The sequence below is a fragment of the Cibotium barometz genome, chromosome 1 (assembly GCF_041138505.1).
Source record: "Cibotium barometz isolate CiBa-2024 chromosome 1, ASM4113850v1, whole genome shotgun sequence".
Taxonomy (NCBI): domain Eukaryota; kingdom Viridiplantae; phylum Streptophyta; class Polypodiopsida; order Cyatheales; family Cibotiaceae; genus Cibotium; species Cibotium barometz.
The window spans coordinates 43718872-43738884 of NC_141046.1; the positions used below are offsets into that span (position 1 = coordinate 43718872).

At 41.0% G+C, this 20013-nt stretch overlaps 1 pseudogene; it reads right to left on the reverse strand.

Moving 5' to 3' along the window:
- Positions 1-17643: 17643 nt before the first annotated feature.
- On the reverse strand, positions 17644-19497 carry LOC147642032 (copper chaperone for superoxide dismutase, chloroplastic/cytosolic-like; annotated as a pseudogene).
- Between the last annotated feature and the right edge of the window lie 516 nt (positions 19498-20013).

Consider the following 20013-nt stretch of genomic DNA (forward strand, 5'->3'; position numbering starts at 1 on the left):
GTCATATATTGACCATCAGCATGACTAGGATACCCAAGTCCTAGTGAATATAGTACTACAAACTCATGAGAAAGTGGAGGTGCAATTGGAGATTTTCTTTCCACTAGGTAGTACTATAGAAAGTGAATTATGGAAACCCACTAGAGACTCCAATCTCTCATGCTTCTTAGGAGAGTGATTCATGATACTCCCCTATCCTTGCATTTGTATCCACTTAGGTTTGTTGACCAAATCCATATGAATGTGGCTCAAGATGAGGGATTAGAGAAGGCTCTTTCTCTCCTTGCCTAACCTCTTTCAAGAGTTGACCTGCTTGTAGCCCGTCACTCACTGGGAATATATTGGTTATCCCCAACATCTTTATAGAAACCAAACCCTAAGTTGGACTGGTTTTGAACATATTTGGGTTTTCAAGACATGGACTTGAGCTACTATCCTAGTTGGGAATAATATCAAAGACTCTGCTCTCTCTGAATCCATATACACACACTTAGCCATAAAAGGTATGCAAAACCTTCTCAATGCCAGGTTCACTAATGAAATATTTGCCAAATCTCCAAGTGATGGCTCACTCAATCTTGCAAAATTCCTTATGGAAGAAGCCAAAGGGTTGCATGTTGGATTTTGAGACATTGTTTCTTCCATTCTTAGCATAGTGGTGGCTTCTTGGACGATAACAAGCTTGTGGAAAGGGTCCCTTGCTCTTGCAATCAAGAGGAGATCAGACTCGATGCTTGATTCTACTTGTAGCTGGGCTTTCAACTTAATTTTTAAAGGCTTAATTGAATCAATTCCTTTGCGGGCTATGTGGGAGCATAAGAGAATTTATATAACCCTCTAAATTGAGAGCTACTTGAGACTCTACCACTTTGCAAGTGCATAAAAGTATTAGCCAAATGAGTCCAAACTCTGAGAGGTATTTGGTGAATATAAATTTGATCTAAAATCAAAACCCACTAAAAATAGTAATTTTGGGATTTCTATTTAGGAGAATGTTCACAGGCTCTAGATGACTGGGAATAGTCTAAAACCAAATTTACCTGCTTTTTCAGGTGTGAAAAACTTATTCTAGTGGTAAAAGACCAAGAAATTTTCTAAGCATTGATGTTTTTTTGAAGCTATGGGGTTCTAGTCCTAGATGAAATATGCCTACACCCTGGCTCTCAGGCTAATCTATCCACTAATTCACTAGTGTAGGCATGATCAAGACATAACCTACTAAAAATAGCAAGTTTCCCACCTATGTCAAAACAGGCTCAAACTTGGTGTGTAGATAATCCAAGATACTAGTAGCATAAGTGTGCATGCTCAAATCAGGCTGCAAGTAAAGGGAGTGAGAACTAGAGAGACATGCATGGAAAACTAGAGAGTTTTGACTTAGCCACTCCATTTCTCTGCTCTAGAATTTGAGTTGATAGGGGTGGACTATGATGTATGGGTTCCCATGTGCAAATCCTTTTTTGAACTGGATTAATTAGCCAGGATATATAGCTAGGCAAAGAAATGCTCATTTCCTTAATTTTGGAATTCTCAGACTTATAAAATTTTCAACTTCTAATGAAAGAACGCTAAAGAATCTCTTATCTGACTCAATTTTTATCGGAATGGCTCCAAACTTGATGAGGGAATTCTAGAGGGTGGCTAGAACAAATGAATACTCAAAATCTAGGCTCAGATATTAAACTACTAATTTTAGCCAATTATTGCTAAAAAAATAAGGAGTGAACTCAAAGTACTGGATTGGGGCCAAATTTGGTATGAGAGTACCTTAGGTCACTATAAGCACGTGTCAAGTTAAAGTTGAAAATGATCAAATGGGAGGGGTTCTAGATCTAGTAGGGTTTCGACGCCAGGAAAGTTTTTTGACTCTATGTACTAACTTTGGATAGCAACTTGACAGGGTTGGTATATGGGTATTGCACCTTCTTTGTATTAAACCTTGTCTAATTTGAGTGCATTAGTTAATAGAAATGTAAGAATTAATCCCAAAACCTTCATTTTACTCTAATTTTCATTCAAAAACAAGTGAGTGTGGAGGTTTCTTGGTCTGGTACAATACAAGGTCAAACTATGTCTAATTAGCAAGACTAAACTAGGGGTTCGTCCACCCACCAGATAACATTGCTAGCTTCTCATGTTGCTCCTCTGCACTTCCTCTTGCTATTTTTAGCTAGGCATGGAAAACAAGCCAAACAAGGAAGCCAAGAATGATAGAATTAGAGCCAAGGGCCTCTGTAGTAGTAGATTTCTTAGTTAGGTCTAGCAAATGCATAGGTTCTTCTTTTTTCAATGTGAGTTTATGGACGAGTAGTCCCTAAGGTGAATGAATTTTGTAAAAGTTGTTGCTCTATTGTAAATTATATTACCTATTGCCAAGACTTTATATTTCTCTTTGTGAATCAAAGAAGACCATTATGTATCATTTTGTTTATTCTTCTTCTCTCTATGTGTTCTGTATAATCCATCTTGTCTATTATTTCTTGTGAATCCGTCTCTTAAAGTCTTTTGTTGCAATTCGGATCATTCGCACGAGTCGATCTATCTTAAGTAATCATTTTCATTGCGTAGTCTCCTATAAACCAATAAGCTATGTGTGCATCATCTTGTGCATGTTCCGTATCAGAGTGGTGTATGCTGCATGCATAACCAGAGACACTCAATATAGGTTGATCGAGGTAGCGGTCAAGCCCGACAACAATTTTCTTGACTAGGAACAAAAAAAATGGAGAAGAGTAGCTAGTTTTCTATGCCTTGCTTACTTCTCTTGCCTTTTTAATTTTCTTAGATCTAACTTTCAGGAAGTGGTCCTTATCAATTGACCAATTCTGATCTTAATCTACTATATTTGGGTTTCGACCATTTCTAGTGCCCCAAGCCAACTCGTTTTTCATGCCTGATTAAAATTATCTTTTGTAGTGTTTAGGAGAAAATTGAGAAGCCAACAAAGTTATCCAATGGGTGGACAAACCCCCTATACACAACCTTAAGTCAATTTGACCCTATTTGATCCCAAAACAGACTTTACCAAAAACCCTCCATACTCGCTTGTTATTGGGTAATTTTTTTTCTTAATTTTGGTAGGTTAGAAGTTTTACACATGCCTATATCTTCCAATCGGTTGATCCAAATTAAGTGAGCACATATACTAGGCCTACTTAGTCAAAATCTAGAGTTGTTATACTACACAAGTTTCGGTTTCATCTTTTATACATCCGCACGCACACAGTTATAGAGTGGTACAAAGATACCCTTGTGCTCTGAGCACGACTGATTTATAGTAGTCATGGCCTATTTAACTCGTGTTTAAGTGCATCAGCTTTGACATTCTAGTGGCATTCTGGCTCAGTGGCTCGATGGTTGTCTAGCCTGCGGCGGCTGTCTGGCGGCCCAACACCTAGCTTGCCCAGTGAGTCGGATTCCCAATCCGACGACTTGAACCCTTAGTTGTCTAGTCCTCCTTGATGTTGTCAATCACCCAGAGATAGGGATCATGTTAGATGCTCCTTAGCATCCTCCTGCACCTGGGGGAGTTCTGATTGCAGCATGCTGGTGAATCCTTCTCTGTAACCTTAGTGCCCAGGCTCCTGAACCTAGTGTGGTAGGCACATCTGCGACAGTGACATAAGAGTACAGGTCCTAGTTAGCATCCTCCTCCCCATTGCTACTTTATTTTTGTGAGGATACTCAGCTCCTGATCATCTGCTGGTAGCAGCAAATAAGTGACCATGCCCTCCATTACGCTTTCGAGGAATCCTAACCCTGACATGCTTGGGGACATTTTTACTGATCCATTGGGTCCGGAAGCTTCATTATATTCGACTCTACCCATCTAAGGAATGCCTATAATATTTATCCTAATATCTAAGCTACATCACATCCCAAAGGTATGTGTGTTATATTATTAAACAAGAAGATAAGGATATAGAGAGTCCTACTGACCTAGAAGCTATCTGTGGTGGGTGTGCTGTGCTGCTGATGAGTACCCTGTGCTGGGAATGAACCTGTGCTGCTGGTCAGGATGCTGATGGTGCAGAGTAGGGAGGTAGGGAGGCAAGAGAGTTGAGATGGGAGGGCCGAGACAGGAGAGATTAAACAGGAGGGAAAAGATTAGTGCAAAATACAAACAAGGCACCTACTAAATCCCACACGTGTGGAATGGAGTCATTTTTCACACGTGTGGATGGGACCCAGATCTCTTGGAGTTTGAAACTTGGCACATGTGAATGGGACACTTTTTGCCTTGGAACTTGTGCCAATCATGATTTCATAATCAGTTCCATAACCACCCTTCCCTCCCCTGCCTCCCAATCTTTCATCCCTGCTAGCACCCTCCCATCATCCTTTTCCTTCCCTCACTGATCCCTTCCTACCCAACACACTCCATCTAGACTGCAACCTGCCTGAAGACTACTACCACTGCCAGATCTCCAGGTTACCTAGGCTGCAGCTCAAGTTTGGGAAAGAGCAGAAGATTCACCAGTGCAACTCCAACAACATGGAAAAGGAAAAGAAAGGTCAGAGTTCTAGATTCTTTTCAATGTTTTTTTATATATATTTCTTCCATCCATAGACTTCTTGATGTCCAGATATCTGGGTAATTCCCATCCACCACATCCCATATCCCACATTTCCACTAAGCTCCCGCATTTCTTGTCACATGTCCCAGTCTTGCTGTCCAATAATCTCATAGAACATCCCAGATATTTGTAACAATATGCGAGGAGAGTGGTTTACATATCTCTAATCACTCCATATCGCATTTTGCCACAAATTCCCTTCCCAGATAGATTCCTATGAATATCTTCACTCAGCTCCTCTTCTTGTTACATATCCAAATCTTACTATTCAAGAATCTGGTAGATCACCCTAGGATTTGATTGGAGATGGATATCAATTCTTCCTTGATGCTAGGATCATCTCACAATTGCCTACTGTCCAGGAATCTGTGAGATGATCCTAGCATTTGATTGGAGATGGATATCAATAGAAATGGAAAATTTGCAACAAAATGCGAGGAGAGTGCTTGACATTTTTCAAATGGCCCTACATCGCGTTTTCTTGCAAATTCCTGTGTCCCTTTTGGTTTTCACTTATTCCTCGTTGTTTTGCTTTCTTTGGCCCTGGGGAATTCTTTCTTGATGATGAGAAAAGTTTTTGCTTTGGAACAGTTGATTCTCAGGCCCCTCCTTTCAAGAGGAAGCTAGACTTTTCTGCTGCTATAATTAGACCACAGCAATCACCAGGTGAGTCATGAGTGCTCATGAAGGGAATTGTTTGGTGATATCCTACACATTCCCTGATTGCATATGTCAGCATATAGAATTCATGATATATAAATTTTGGTTCAGGCAAAAAGAAGAGACTGGAGCAGAAAGCTGAGTCTTCCCTCTCAAAACAAAAGGAACCAGAAGAGGACAAATCTCCAGATTTGCTCCTATTTGAGTTTCTTCACAAATGCAAGGCTCAGAGGAACTTCCACATATACCATAGTATTTTCAACAGGGAGTTCACTATGAGCTCTGTACTGGAGCATCACAGAGATTTTCTTTCAGACCATTGGGATACCTTCAAACAACTGACAGAGACGGGAAGAACTGTGGAAGGTGAAAAGGTTTTTGTGAATATAAATCATATTGTCTCCATTGACAGGCTGAGGTACCGTGTGAATAGAAGATTTGACAGCCTGCCTGAGGAATATAAATTCAACTGTAACTTGCATACCAGAAAGTGTAGAGTGCTTGAGGAAACCATGGCATCCTTATGTACATTGTCTTCAATCAAGACTCTCTAGAAGAACAAGGGAAGGAGGCTGAAGAAGAAGACACATCTGAAGCAGAGGAAAAAGAGGATGTTCCTGTGGCAACAGAAATGGCAGAGCAGGAAGAAGATATCAACCTCCAGGATGAGGGGCTGCAAGTGGCTGCTCTTGACCTTGTTCAACTGAGGACTGAAACTCTTAGGGCAGCACAGCCAGTTGAAGATTTTGTTGTTCATGCAGCAACTATGTAGTGCCCATGCTTCCAGGTGTCTTGATTGGGTAGACCAAATTGCTAGGCATCCATACTTTTTGACAAAATAGGGAAGGTGGTTGTAGATGATATGCTGTTTTCACAGAGACATAAGAATGCATAGTAAGTTTTTTAAAAAAAAGAGGATCACACTTTGATAATAACACATGTGAACAAGTTATTCACATGTTCTCATGTTATCGTTCACAAAATAACAGGTCATTGCCATTTGGGAACCCCTTAAAAGCTTGGCTACACATGGGAATAAGCTATTCACATGTTCTCATGTTACCATCTTCACATAATAGCAAGTTAGTGGCCACCTAAGAAGATTTTTTATGCCCGACAAAGATAATTTTTTTGGGCCCTTATGAAAGCTTTGTGAATATAACATGTGATCACAAGATTTTTTGTGTTATTAACATATGTTATTAACATGTTCACATGTTCTCCTTTACGTCAGTGAAATCCCTGGCAGGCTGTCCCACGCGTCTTTCATTGGCTTCCCAAAATGTTTAATTGCCTCTTCAAAGTTCTTGTAATCACTCTTTGTCCATGTTACATTGTCACGGAACATGAAGCGTTGATCAAGAGACCTCCACACCTCTGCCTTCACATTTCGTGCTTCCCCATCTGTCTCATGATCTTTCACGGTATTATGGACTTGCTTCCACAATCCATAATTAATCCTTGAAACTGTTCTACCTTGCCTTACTTGCTTACTACTGTGTTTGGGTCGAGACAAGAATCTTCTTGTCTTAACACCACCAATAGAGGGCTTGATTGGTACCTCCTTACCATTGGTAGACTTTTTAAAATCCTTTGTGATATGAACATCACCTCCATGCAGACCTATATCGGACAACACTTTTTCCAATGCTTGAAGAGCATCCTTTCTATTTTTTTCAGGACGGAGTTTCCAAGCAAATCCAATATACAAAAATACCAATTTCTCAATAATTCGACATAGACCATGCAATGTGCATATGTGAACATTACATAGTGGAATGTCAAGAATGGCCTTGAAGTCAAGGTCAACTTTATCTCTATTAGGTGCTCTCTTCCACCATTTGGAATCCATTAGTTGAGCTGATTCTTTGCAGTAAAGACAAGGAGACTTTGAGTTGCCTCCTTTACTAACATTATACATGCACTTAAGTGTTTTAAGATCCCCCGCCATGTGCCACTCTACTTGAAAATCCCCTTTTCCTGCAACATGGAGATTCTCTCCTTGCACTTGTCTTTTAATTCCTTTACAACCTCACACTCATCTAGTTTGATAACAAATTTCAAAATGCCTTTGCACTCCTCAAATGTTATTCCATAAAACTCGACCATTCTTCTTTGAAGTTGTTGTAGATCTACAAATATATTGTTCCAAGGGTCATACACAGTGGTTCCTTTACCACCATGAAATATTTCTTCAATATGGATATTTTGCCCAATAAACTCATCTATACTTTCATTCAAATGATCTCTTATCCTCCACACGGTTGCTGGATTTGGCAGTAAAACTCATTTAATCCTTTCAAAGTTGAGGATATCGCATGGAAAATCGAACTATATCCCTTCCTGCTAACTCCACTAACATCAAGAGCCTCTTGGATTGTAGTGCCATCAACTTGATTATTGGATATAAAGTCCTCTACAACATTGCGTTTGATTGTTTTGTATTTTTTTTCTTCAATCAAACCTTTTGCTACACCATAAGAAAGCAATCCTTTCATTTGTTTTAACAGGAAGAAGGTTGGGATCCATATTTTCTTTTGTAGGCTCCAATAGTTTCCTATAGTAACAACACAATATGCCTATATCATTCAACACCTCCATTCTTGTTTTGGATTAATGGACGAAATAGATATAGTCTTTTGAGAGCCTTTTTGAGTATACAAAATGAAAAATTTCAAACTAGCCTTGCTTCCTGAATTCTTCGCTTGCATCCACCAGTCCCAGCCTTCAAATTTGCAATGTTTTTAATCTTCCTGCTTCGTACTCTGTCTCCAAGCACGGTTCTCTTCCTTCTTGCTCTTGTCAACTCTTTTTTACTCTTTGAATGCTCCTCGATTTCATTCTGCAAAACTGCTGCTCCAATTTTGCACGAATGGCTATCTCTTGCATCTTGGCCCTCTTTTCTTGTAGGTACATCATTTTATACGTTTCTGCAAATGCAGACTGCGCTGAAGTATAACCAAGAAGTCCATTTTGTCCACCGCCCGCAAACCTCAGTAGTGTGGTTGGATTGACAAATGGAGGTGTAGAGTTTTTTACTAAACATTTTGGATATATGCTTCCATCGCACCATAAGTCAATATATTGAAGCCCTTCTCTTCTCATATTTTCCCGTTTTTATGCATTCAGCACCGTATCCTTTCGTCTTTTTTGTGCTGGAGCATATTGTTCTTCTAAGTCGATGTGAAGATGGTGTAATCGCTTCTTCTGAGATTGTGACTCACTAGTATCGGCCATTTTTTGTGCTTCTGAGGTTGCGAAGTTTTCTTGTCAATCTCATAGTCTTTTTGTAACATGAATCGTGGAAGTGTGGCGGTATCCATGTAAATATTTTGAAAAAGTGCAATCATCAAGTTCAGTGATGGATTCTTTATGAGACGCCTGCACACGTCGTCAAAAGAGATGCAGAATCTTCGAGAAACAAAAAAAAAACTAAGGAGATATTTAATGCAAAATCGTGTTAGTTAGACAAAAGATTATCTTATTCCTTTCTGAACTGACAGTTCTCGTTATTACTGACAGTTCTGAGCCACGTTTTCATATTTTACTATTTTTGAGGTCTTTTAGGAGAGAAAAAAATAGTGAATTTCTTATAGGGCCCCAAAATGAGCTCCCTTTTTTCCTAATGTGTCTGCGTCGTCTTGTGTCTATATCATCTTGTGCATATTCCCAATCAAACTGGCGTATTCTACACGCATATCCAGAGACACTCAGTAGGTTGATAGGGGTAGCGGACGTGCCGACAAAACTTTGGCATGACCACAAGGCATCTTCCTGCTTGTTTCACTTGCTTCTTGATTTCCTTTATGTTTGAATCAATTTCTTTTATGTTTGAATCAATTTCTTTTATGTTTGAATCAATCCTTCATGTTAGCACACATGAATTACACTACTTGGCATGGCTCGAGGCTCGGGTACTCTAGTTCACCAGACCTGAAGAAGAAGAACCAGAAGAACCAGAACATGAATTAGAAGAAGAACCGATAAACCCACCCCCACCACTGTTCATACCACCACCACCACCCCTACCACCACCTCGCTGCCTTCTATATTACAACATGCTTCAGCCAACTGTCATTGGTGAAGTATCCCAAGTTCTCTGGGAAATCCTTGGAGGATGCAGATGCTCACATTCTTCTCTTTAACAATGACTAGTGTGTAAACCTCCCTAGCTTGTTGAACAAAACATCAAAAAATCTACTTATGTCTCGAATTTACAAAAAAGTGCCACTCTTTGGGTTGCTCAGTACGAGTATGCTCATTTTTCCACCCATGATACAATTTGAGATGCATTTCTTCAAAGATTCAGGGAAGACAAGACCTCCGTGCATGTGCTAAGCTCTATCGGATGAACTAGAAAAGCCTCACGTGGTGGAAGACTATGCCACTAAATTTTAGAAGCTTCTCCGAAGATTGGATGTAGCCAATCGGCCCACGGAGGAGATCCTCAATTACTATTTCATGAAGAGATTAAGCAAGCAGAAAGGGCAATCACTAGTGCCGATCTTTCCACAATGACTCTGGAGTAGCTGATTGAATCAGCTCTCACGACAGAGCACGTGTTGGTAGGATCCGTCAAAAGCAAGGGCAAGACAAAGAGCAAGAGGAAGTCCAAAAGGTCTGCTAGAGGATGATTCTAATCACTCAACTGCAAGTGAGGAATTAGAGGAGGAGGAGGAAGATCGCAAGGCACGATCAAAGAGCAAGAAGGCAGGAAAAACAACCAAGGAACTGGCTACAGTGGCTCAGTTGACTATTGAAGGAGTGAAGGCCCCTCCCAAAGTTCACTCATGCACTTGGTGTTTGAGGTGTCAAAATCATGGTCATGGATCCGAAGAATATGGGTTAAATGAGCTTTGGTGTGCCATTTACCGAACTGCCACACATACCAAAGAGGCATGTAGATATAATGGGCAGAGAGTGCCTGCAGTCCAAGCCCCCGTGGTGGCAACCATTCGACCCGCCCCGCCATAGCTCTATAGGATCCATACCGAAGGCTACCATTCCACCCACATGGGAATTTTCCTCCCAGAGATGTGCCTGGTGCTCAAGAGTCTACTTTCATGTGCTTCTATAGCCATGCCCTAGGCCATCATAAATCTGACAATGAGATCTCGAGGAAGCACAAGACTAAGGTGGAAGGAGCCTAGGCTTCAGTATATCAGGCCCACCGATAGTAAATGCCATGGAAATCCAAGCTCTAGACGAGCAAGAAGTAATCAAGCTGACCACCACAAAGGTGGCCAAATCATCATCCATGGTGGTGACATGATCCATGCAACTCGAGACTCCAAAGGTGGGGAAAGAACCGACCTTGGATAAGAGGGGGAAGCAAAAAGTTATCATCTGGCAAGAAAAGAACAAGGTATGGATGGAGGTGTCCGATTGGGTGGAAAGATGGGATCTCACATGTAGAATGCTTGGATTAAGTCTTGTTCACGCCGAAATGACAGATCAATAGTGAGTTCAGCCACTCAGATTAATCTACGAGCTCACATTGGAAGTCTCTGGATTCACTTTCCACATTGTAGTAGTGGTGCTCCACATGGAGGACATAAAAGGTGCCTACCCAATGCTATTGGGTAGACCATGGCTCATGTAGGCAAGGATTAAGCAAGACTGGGATGCAGATAGGATAACTTTCCAGTGAGGAAATAAGAAAGTCAAGATTTCCATAGCCAATCCAGAAAGTGGAGAATCCTTCTTGGCTGAAGGTAGCCAAGGGAGTAAACATGCTGGAAGGATTAGACCTTGATGAAGAGGAGGAATATCTCCAGTAGAATGCAAATCTGATCAGCTTGTTTAATGTCGATGTGGTCCAGATAATGGAGAGATATTGACCAAACCTTCATCACAAGAATAAAGTCGCCATTGATCAGCCCGATTTGTTGAGCGAAGAGCAAATTTCTGATGAGGCCGAAGATTTTTATGAAGCCTATACCAGATGAATCCCAACTATGTCAAAAGGGTCAAGGAGGAATTGGATAAATTGTTGCACATTAGATTCATATATCCAATCGATCGAGAAACATGGTTGTCCCTGATCATGATTGTTCCCAAGAAGAATCAAAAGCTCTGGGTCCGTGTGGATTACAGGAAGCTGAATGCCGCTACAATCTCAGACCCCTTCCCTTTGTGGTTTCATAGACTCCCTGCTAGTGGAGTAGATGGCCATGAGATGTACTCATTCTTGGATGGATTCATTGGCTACAATCAAGTCCAAATGGCACCAGAAGATCGGGAGAAGACAACCTTCATCACCAAATGGGGAGCCTTTGCATCCAATGTCATGACCTTCGGCCTCAAGAATTCTTCCCGCCACATTCGAGCGTTAGGATATTTTTGCTGAATTTCTAACCACATTTATGTGGGTGTTCATCAATGATTTCAGTGTCTTTGGGAGAAGACAACCTTCATCACCAAATGGGGAGCCTTTGCATCCAATGTCATGACCTTCGGGCTCAAGAATTCTTCCCGCCACATTCGAGCGTTAGGAGATTTTTGCTGAATTTCTAACCACATTTATGTGGGTGTTCATCAATGATTTCAGTGTCTTTGGGAAATCATCCCAACATCTGATAGACGTGCAGGTGTGCTTGGCCAAATGCCAAGTCTCTAGACTGAGTTTGAAGCCCACTAAATGCACCTTTTCCATCCAAAGCGGTATGCTCCTTGGCCACATAGTATCTTAAGAAGGCATTGCAATAGACCTGGACAAGGTCGAGGTGATTTGGAAAGCTCTGATCCTCCCGACAAGTGTAAAGGAGCTAAGAAGGTTCTTGGGGCAAGTCAGATGGCACAACCGAATGCTCCGCCATTTAGTGCATGTAGCAGTCCCCCTAAACCACCAACTGGCACAGATAAAAATGCCATTAAACCAATAGTTGAGGCAAGCTAACCTCAAATGGATAGAGTAATGCAACATTTCATTTTGGTGACTGAAGCTGCTACTATTTGAAACACTTGTATTCTAAGCACCTAATTGGGAATTACCATTCCATGTGTTCGTGGATGCCTTAGATGTGGCCATAGGAAGTGTCTTGATGTAGGAGGCCAAAAAAATGTTTTCGACTAGTCTACTGCGCCAGCAAAAGATTAAAGCAGAATTAGTCCACCACTCATAGTGAAGTGCTTGGCAACGATCTACTCGATCAACAAGTTTCGCCACTATTTGTTGGTGGGAAATATGTTCACCTTCCATGTGGATCATTCCACCTTGCTCTATCTTGTTGATAAGTAGAGATTCCCCAAAGCAAGATGGCTAGGTGGATGCTGATACTTTAAGAAATCAAGTTCAACATTATGCATACCCCAGGAAGAAGCCATACAATGGTGGATTACTTGTCAAGACTAGAGTTTGGTGAAGCCTCGATTGGAGTAGAAAATGATCTACCAGATGTGGAGCTATTCATAGCAAGAGCAGTCATGTCGATTCCCCAGACTTGGTATGATGAAATGTTGGCATCTGTGGCCATCGGTCTAATGGAGGATAACCTTTCTCGAGATCAAAGAAAGTGGATAGCTGTCTAAAGCCAGTCTTTCCAAGTAATGCGGCCAGCTATATAAGTTAGGCATTGATCAGATCCTCTGGAGCTATATTCCACCTCACGAACAAGAAGCGTCCTTTAGAGAATCCCATCAAGGAATCAGTGTGGCAGTCACTTCACAGGAGAAGTAACATGAAGGAAGATCCTCCAAGCCGGGGTCTCTGATGGCCTTCCATAAATTGGTGATGCCTACAAATGGGCCAAAAAGTGTGATGTGTGCCAATGACTTAGCCAACTAACTGATAGATACCAGTGCCTCACAATTCGATCTTTCCCCTAGAACCAATCTAGAAATGGGGCCTTGACTTCGTGGGTTCATTCAAACCACCAACCCAATTCATTGGTAACAAGTATATCCTGGTGGCAAATCGACTATAGTGAGTGGAAGCCAAAGTCCTCTGGGATAACACGACCAAGTCCATTGCTAAATTCCTTTATGAGATGATTATCAACCGGTTTGGCTACCCGATAGAGGTGATCAGTGGACCAAGGAAAACACTTTGTGAATGATGCCATCCGGCAGAGCTGGTCACTAAGCACCTCATCATCCATAAGAGATCGAGCTAATGATGATAAGGTGGAAGTATGTCTATGACATCATCCAAAATACTTCCAGCTAATGCATTCTAGTGTGTGTGTGTGAGTAAAGTGAGGTGAGAGGAGAGATGAGTAGCTGTAGTGCAACACAGTGGTATGACAACGCTCGGGGGAGGTGCGGTGGAATTGCTTCTCAACAAGGAGTTGTAGAGCTTGGAGACCTCAAGGGTTATGATCTCGACCATTAGAAAGATCCTCACGATAGTTGTGGTTCACCAGGTAATCTCTTGTTGGATGTGTTTCAAGGAGGGTTAGGGTGAGACAACATTTTTGGCACCGCTGTCGGGGAGCCATACCTAAGCCTTTTCCCTTGCAAGGAGCACCTAAATGCCCTTTCGGATGAGATTTATGGAAGTGGCACCCAAAGGGGAGATAAGGTAAGAGATGAGTTACCACATCATCTTCATCGTGTTGTTGATAGTACTACTAGCATGGAGGCCAACCAAGTGGACATGATATCCACAATAGAAAATTTGCATGTTGAAATTGTGGAACATCTAGGTAGATGTACTAGATAATGTAAAGAACAAGCCGATTATGAAAAGGAATGTCAAGGAAATCAATTTTTGGTGCTTAAAAGTAGGCTTTGAAAAGTACTAAAAAGTCTAAATTTTACAAAATTCAAGTTTCTCGTCATGCTAGTAATTGCATGGTGATTTGGCAAAGGTTAGTTGCCACACATGAATGCAACTTGCTGAAAATAGACCTAGCATGGCCCTCCTCCCTCACTCTTTGTCTTTAGCAATAGTTAGACTGACACACTTGAATACAACTTACTCAAAGTAGACCTATCTCTCTCTCTTTCTTTCTATAAGTGAGCTATGCTACAGGTCTCTCTTCCCATGTGAATGAAGGTATTCTCTGGAGGAATCACCTGTGCTTTCCGAGCAATGGGAAGTTTTTCGAGGTTTGATTTTGGAAGAACCAATGGATTAGTCTCTTGTCCGGATATCCGTGGGCGAGGCCCCGAATGTCGGACCCTACCCCGCGCAAGAAGTGTTACTTCCGCCACTACTACTAGCACCCCTGAATTCATTACGCGGTGGGGACAGGGATCTTTCACTATTGCTACCCTTCTAATGCAGGAAAGCAAGACTCCTCAGGAAAGCAAGACTCCTCAGGAAATGAGTCGAGTTCTTAGATACAAAGTGGATGAAGGATGCATGTATTATAATAATCGACTATGTATCCCCAATGATGAGGGAATAAAGGGAAGAATTCTGAGAGAAGCCCATGATAGCCTGATAGCTGGACATCCACGGTTTATAAAAACCTATATGTCTATGAAGAAAAGCTTCTTCTGGCCAGGACTCAAAAAGGATGTACTTGATCATGTGCGGAAATGCTTGATGTGCCAAAGAGTCAAGGCAGAGAGAGTCAAGATGCCATAGAAACTGCAGCCTCTAGACATTCCACAGATGAAGTGGGAATGCTTCAGTATGGACTTTGTCACTGGATTACCTTCAGTGCAATCAGGTTACAACTCCATTTTTGTGGTAGTTGACACGCTAACCAAAGTTGCCCATCTAATTCCAGTGAAAGAAACATACTCTGTAGTAGTGGATGTTGCCAGAGTTTTCCTTAATGTAAGATTCCTCCCCAGCCTCTCAAGAAGTCCAGTATCTTCCCTTGTAATCAAATCCCTCTTCAGAAAAAAAAAAGATCTTGTTTCTACCTGTTTTGGCCTAGAGAGAGAAAATCTTCTAGAGAGAGATGATTCAGTTTTTAAATATTTTTGGATGAAAAAATATCTCATCTTATTAAAATAAATTTCCTCAAAACCGAAGTTCAAAAAGAATTTCAGAAGGTGCATATCCTAAGGGTCTAGATTTTTTAAAAATTTTAAATTAAGGTTCGTATGGACAATAAGATTAATCCAAATGTAGGGAGGAGGTAAATTGAAGAAATAAAGAAAATCCCCCCAAAAATGAGTAAATACTCAAATAAGTTGAAGAGTGGACTAAGGACCAAAGGAAATACTAAAAAAAAGAATTTTTGACACCTTAGAGTGGGGATTCCCCCTCATGAAGGAGGTGCCTATTTCACATGTGTGGTGGAGTTTTAAATTCTCAAACAATGAGATATTTCATCTCTCCTCTCTCCTAATTCAAAACTGGATCCAAAAAGTGAACTAAACTGACCCAAAAATGGTCAAAAATTGACCAAACTGATCTGGAAAATTCTAGAATGAGTTTGCTTGGTTAGAAGCTCACTTTTTCCTATAAATAGAAGCCTCCCTCTTTGTAGAAGCTTAATAAACACCATATTAGTGAATTTGGGAATTTCCCAATTTCCCAATTGACCAAACTGATTTGGAAAATTCTAGAATGAGTTTGCTTGGTTAGAAGCTCACTTTTTCCTATAAATAGAAGCCTCCCCCTTTGTAGAAGCTTAATAAACACCATATTAGTGAATTTGGGAATTTTCTAATTTCCATTTTTGAATACTTAAAAAAGGGAACATGGATAACATGTTTGTAAGTTTCTCAAAACCCTATCATATGACCTATCGTTGGAAAGCGCTAAAGAGCTATAAAGTGCTCATTTTGGATTAGTGGTGTTCAAGTTATAGTTAATCCAAACTTTTGACCACGTGTCCCCAGTCACCCTGTTTAGCTCCATTTCCTTTGTGTAATTGCGCAGGTACTTTGTAATGTCCTTACCATCAAATTGATCCACCTTTTTCACAATTGACTGCAGTGCTTTAGTCGTGGAAATTTGCCCCCTCTCAGCAGCTTGCTGCTGTTGCATATACATAGTAAACATCTGAAACATTTGCATAACCCCGGGATCAAAATGAACCCCCTGACCCTCAGGATTCTCAGCCCCATAGCTTCCCTATGTATTTCACCACACTCTCACCCCAGCAGTTTCACGTCGGGTTCACCAAAGCTGTCTCGTGACGTGGGCGGTATCGCTGGGAAAGTGCGAGACTTCTGGCTGTGAGAGTAGCTTCGAATCCCAGCAAGGAAACAAAACATATAATTCTTCAAGGAGCATAAGACATCTCCATTTTTGATGACATGTACATGTGCCAATTCACTTCAATACGTCCCCAAATTCAGCTTGATGATTACACATTAATTGTGTGTCAAGAGCATGACCAGTTCCAAGCATAGATCTCCTGACTCTTTATCAAAAAACCTCAAACATACCACATGTAGGCATAGCACAATCTTCAAAAGATTCCCATATACATGTAACCATTCACATCACATGTTTCACATAATGTCAACATCTCCATTTCAAGATGACTCTTGATCTCATAAAAACCTGCTTTTAGAATCCAAGAACTCACAAAGCAAAAGATGGCATATGGCATATGTACAACATATTCATGTGATTTTTAGGAAACTCCATGTCTAGAAATCCAAAATCCATCCAAGTAGCTTTTTTACAAAATAAAATCCAAGTCCCAGAAACTCTTTATACCTTTCTATTTTCATATACCAAGACTCCTCCTTGTGTTGTCGTGCTTTTAGTGAGAAGGAGTAGGATTATACTTTACAGGAACATATCATTAAAGAGTATATACTAGCAAAAACCAAGATGCCTTTTTTATGTGGAAATCAGTCTCACTTTATTTTGAGTCTCCTTGATCTTCCTCTCCTTCATAGGGCGATTGCTTTCATGTTTTGATCATCAATACAGCAGCTTATCTCACCATAATGTGTGTTGCATTAAAGACCGAGCTTGAATGAGAACCATCAATTGAATAGTAGCCACCGATAGCCACAACGTATGCACCAACCTTTGCTTCTATGAAGTCCTTCACTCAGTTCACAAGAGGTTGAAGCAGCGGAGTCGCCAGCCAATCATCCTTTGCATGAATTCAGCAGCGCATCACTTCTTCTTTTGAATTTTTCAGAAAGTGTATCACTGGATGGAGTTTCAATTCCTCTCTAATTCAAACCCCTACAAGGCTTGAACAGAAGTAATCCTCACAAAACGAGATATTCTGCAAGATTCCCACTCTGGTTTTTTTATTCTCCTCATTTCTGCATATCCCCCCCTTCTTCTCTGCGTTTCTGGTTTTTTTCCCATTTCTTTCCCGCAAGAGAATCGGCTCCTTTTGCTTTTGCAACTAAAATTTCGAATTTCCCAAAATTGAAATACGCTTGCGCCTCCTTTTTTCCAGCTTAATATTCGGATATTCCATTTTTTTTAAAGAACGCCTTCGTACTTCTGCCACATAAGCCACCACCTTCGAACACGTTTCCAGCTGCAGTACTGTAATCAAATCTCACTGTAAGTGCTCCAAGTAGAGGGCCTCATTGTATATAGCATTGTATTCTAGACCTTCACAAAATCGTTGTTCGTAGACTCCCAAATCACCGTGCCATCACAGGTAAACTTCTTGTAATTTTCGCCCACGCCTGCACTCCGTGCAATGACAGCAGCTGCAATTCCAGGTTTACTCTTGTCCTCTGTTCCATAAACCACCAGTGCTCTCCCAGGTAAGTTTGCTACTTTCAGCATGGGCTCGAATCCGGAATACTCTGCTTTACCAGCAACGTTCACGACAAGAACTCCAAGGTCACCTACAGGTTCACTTAGAGTTGTGCCAAGTGAACTACTGTATATGTTGCCAGTACTAGCAGCACCTCGTGTTAAATCACCATATTCATTGATGGACCATCCATGAGGCCCTTTAGACAATCTGCTAAAATTAGCCTCAACACGTGCTAGCTCCATGCTTACTTGCACTATACGCACTACACCAAATATTTCTGGGCCTTTGAACTCCGCTACTGTGGCAGCATTTTGAAAATATTCAAGAGCGCCTTGGCCAATGAGTTTGCTTTCCGACCAGTCTGCTCTAGAGCTTCGTTCACGGCTTTCAAGCTTTTGCAGCTTGCTTTGCACCAGTTTCACAGACGCATGATTGCCAGCAACATGAAGAGGTGTAAGCCCATCATAACTGGGTGTATCAGGCCTATCTACTATGACAATGGGGAAAGTATTTCCCTTAAGCCGGTGTCCCTCCACCTTGATAAAACTATGCCCCATATTATTAAAAGGTCCCACACAAAAGGTGATATCATCTGGCATCAAACCTTCCAGTAGCATCAGTTGAAAAAAAAAATCCAAAGCGTTCTCATTATATCCATTCTGAGTAAACGCAAAAATCATGGCATTCCATGTGATGACATCCCAAGAAAGCATTTCCAAGACACGATATCTTGAAAAGTCATTCTTTCAAAACCAATCCTTGCATCATACATGCTCTCACATTTCCCATACATGTTGAGAAGGGTGTTCCCTACTACTAGGTCTACCATAAGCATAAAAACTCCATGATTCACACCACACTCATGTACAGAGGCTTCGAGACCTGGCTCAGCCTCAACTCGTCTTATTGAACCTCATTTACAATATGAACATATGTACTTAGACATCATATAATGACTCAAGTCATGGCACTTAATCCCATGCATCTGGATTTGCATTTAATGGCCTCATATGCATGGTTTCACACCATAGACGTGCCATGGCACGACAACGTGTAGCAGGGTTATAACACCTGTACCCCTTTTGCTCAAAGGAATACCCAATAAACACACATTTTTCAGCTTTTGGATCTAGATCAATTCTCAACTCATCTGGCACATGCACATATGCAATGCATCCAAAGACTTTCAGATGAGACAAATCAAGTTTTTTGCCAGTAAACCTCTCCTCTCTGGAGTTACATCATGTATGGCTACCGTTGGAGTCTTGTTCATGATGTAAACTACTGTGGAAACAGCCTCAGCCCAATAGTTATGTGAAATGTTCTTCTCTCCCATCAATGCTCGCGCAATCTCAACAATGTGCCTGTTTTTCAACTCAGCAAACTGCATTTTGCTGCGGAGTGTATCTGCATGTAAACTGTCTCCGAATACCATTCTTCTTCAAAAATTCAAAGAACTCATTGGAGAAGTACTCTCCCCCTCCATCTGATCTTAGGCATTTTACATGTTTCCCTGTTTGCTTTTTAACCATAAATCTGAAATTCTGAAAATAAGTGAGCACCTCACTCTTCTCCTTCATAAAGTATACCCACACTTTCCTTGTGTGGTTATCAATAAATGTCACATAATACCTACAGCCTCCCATAGACATGGTCTTTGTAGGAGCCCATACATCTGAATGCACAACATCTAGTGCATTTCTGCTCACATTTTTGTCACGTAGAAATACATGCTTTGTTTGCTTTCCAAATTGGCATGCTTCACATATTTTCTGCATACCTTCAACTTTAAACTTTGGCAACCCTGTCACAATTCCTTTTGTCTGCATAGACTTCATTCTTTGCACGTTCACATGTCCAATTCTTCTATGCCAAATGTCTGTGTCTACAACAATTCCTGAACCATTTGCAAACATCACAACACTCACTTCAAGCATGTTTACATTCAATGTAAACATTTTGCCCACTCTGTGTTGCCTTTTGCAACCAACCTGCACTTGTCTTTAAAGTCTTCAACATAACAACCATCAGGGTTAAACCAAACCTGCAAACCCTGCTCAATCATCTAGCCAATGAAAACCAAATTCTTTGTTATGTTTAGAACATGAAGTACATCTGCAAGGTACTCACTTTGCCATCCTGCATAGACAATGGCACATCTCTAATAGGACAATTTGATG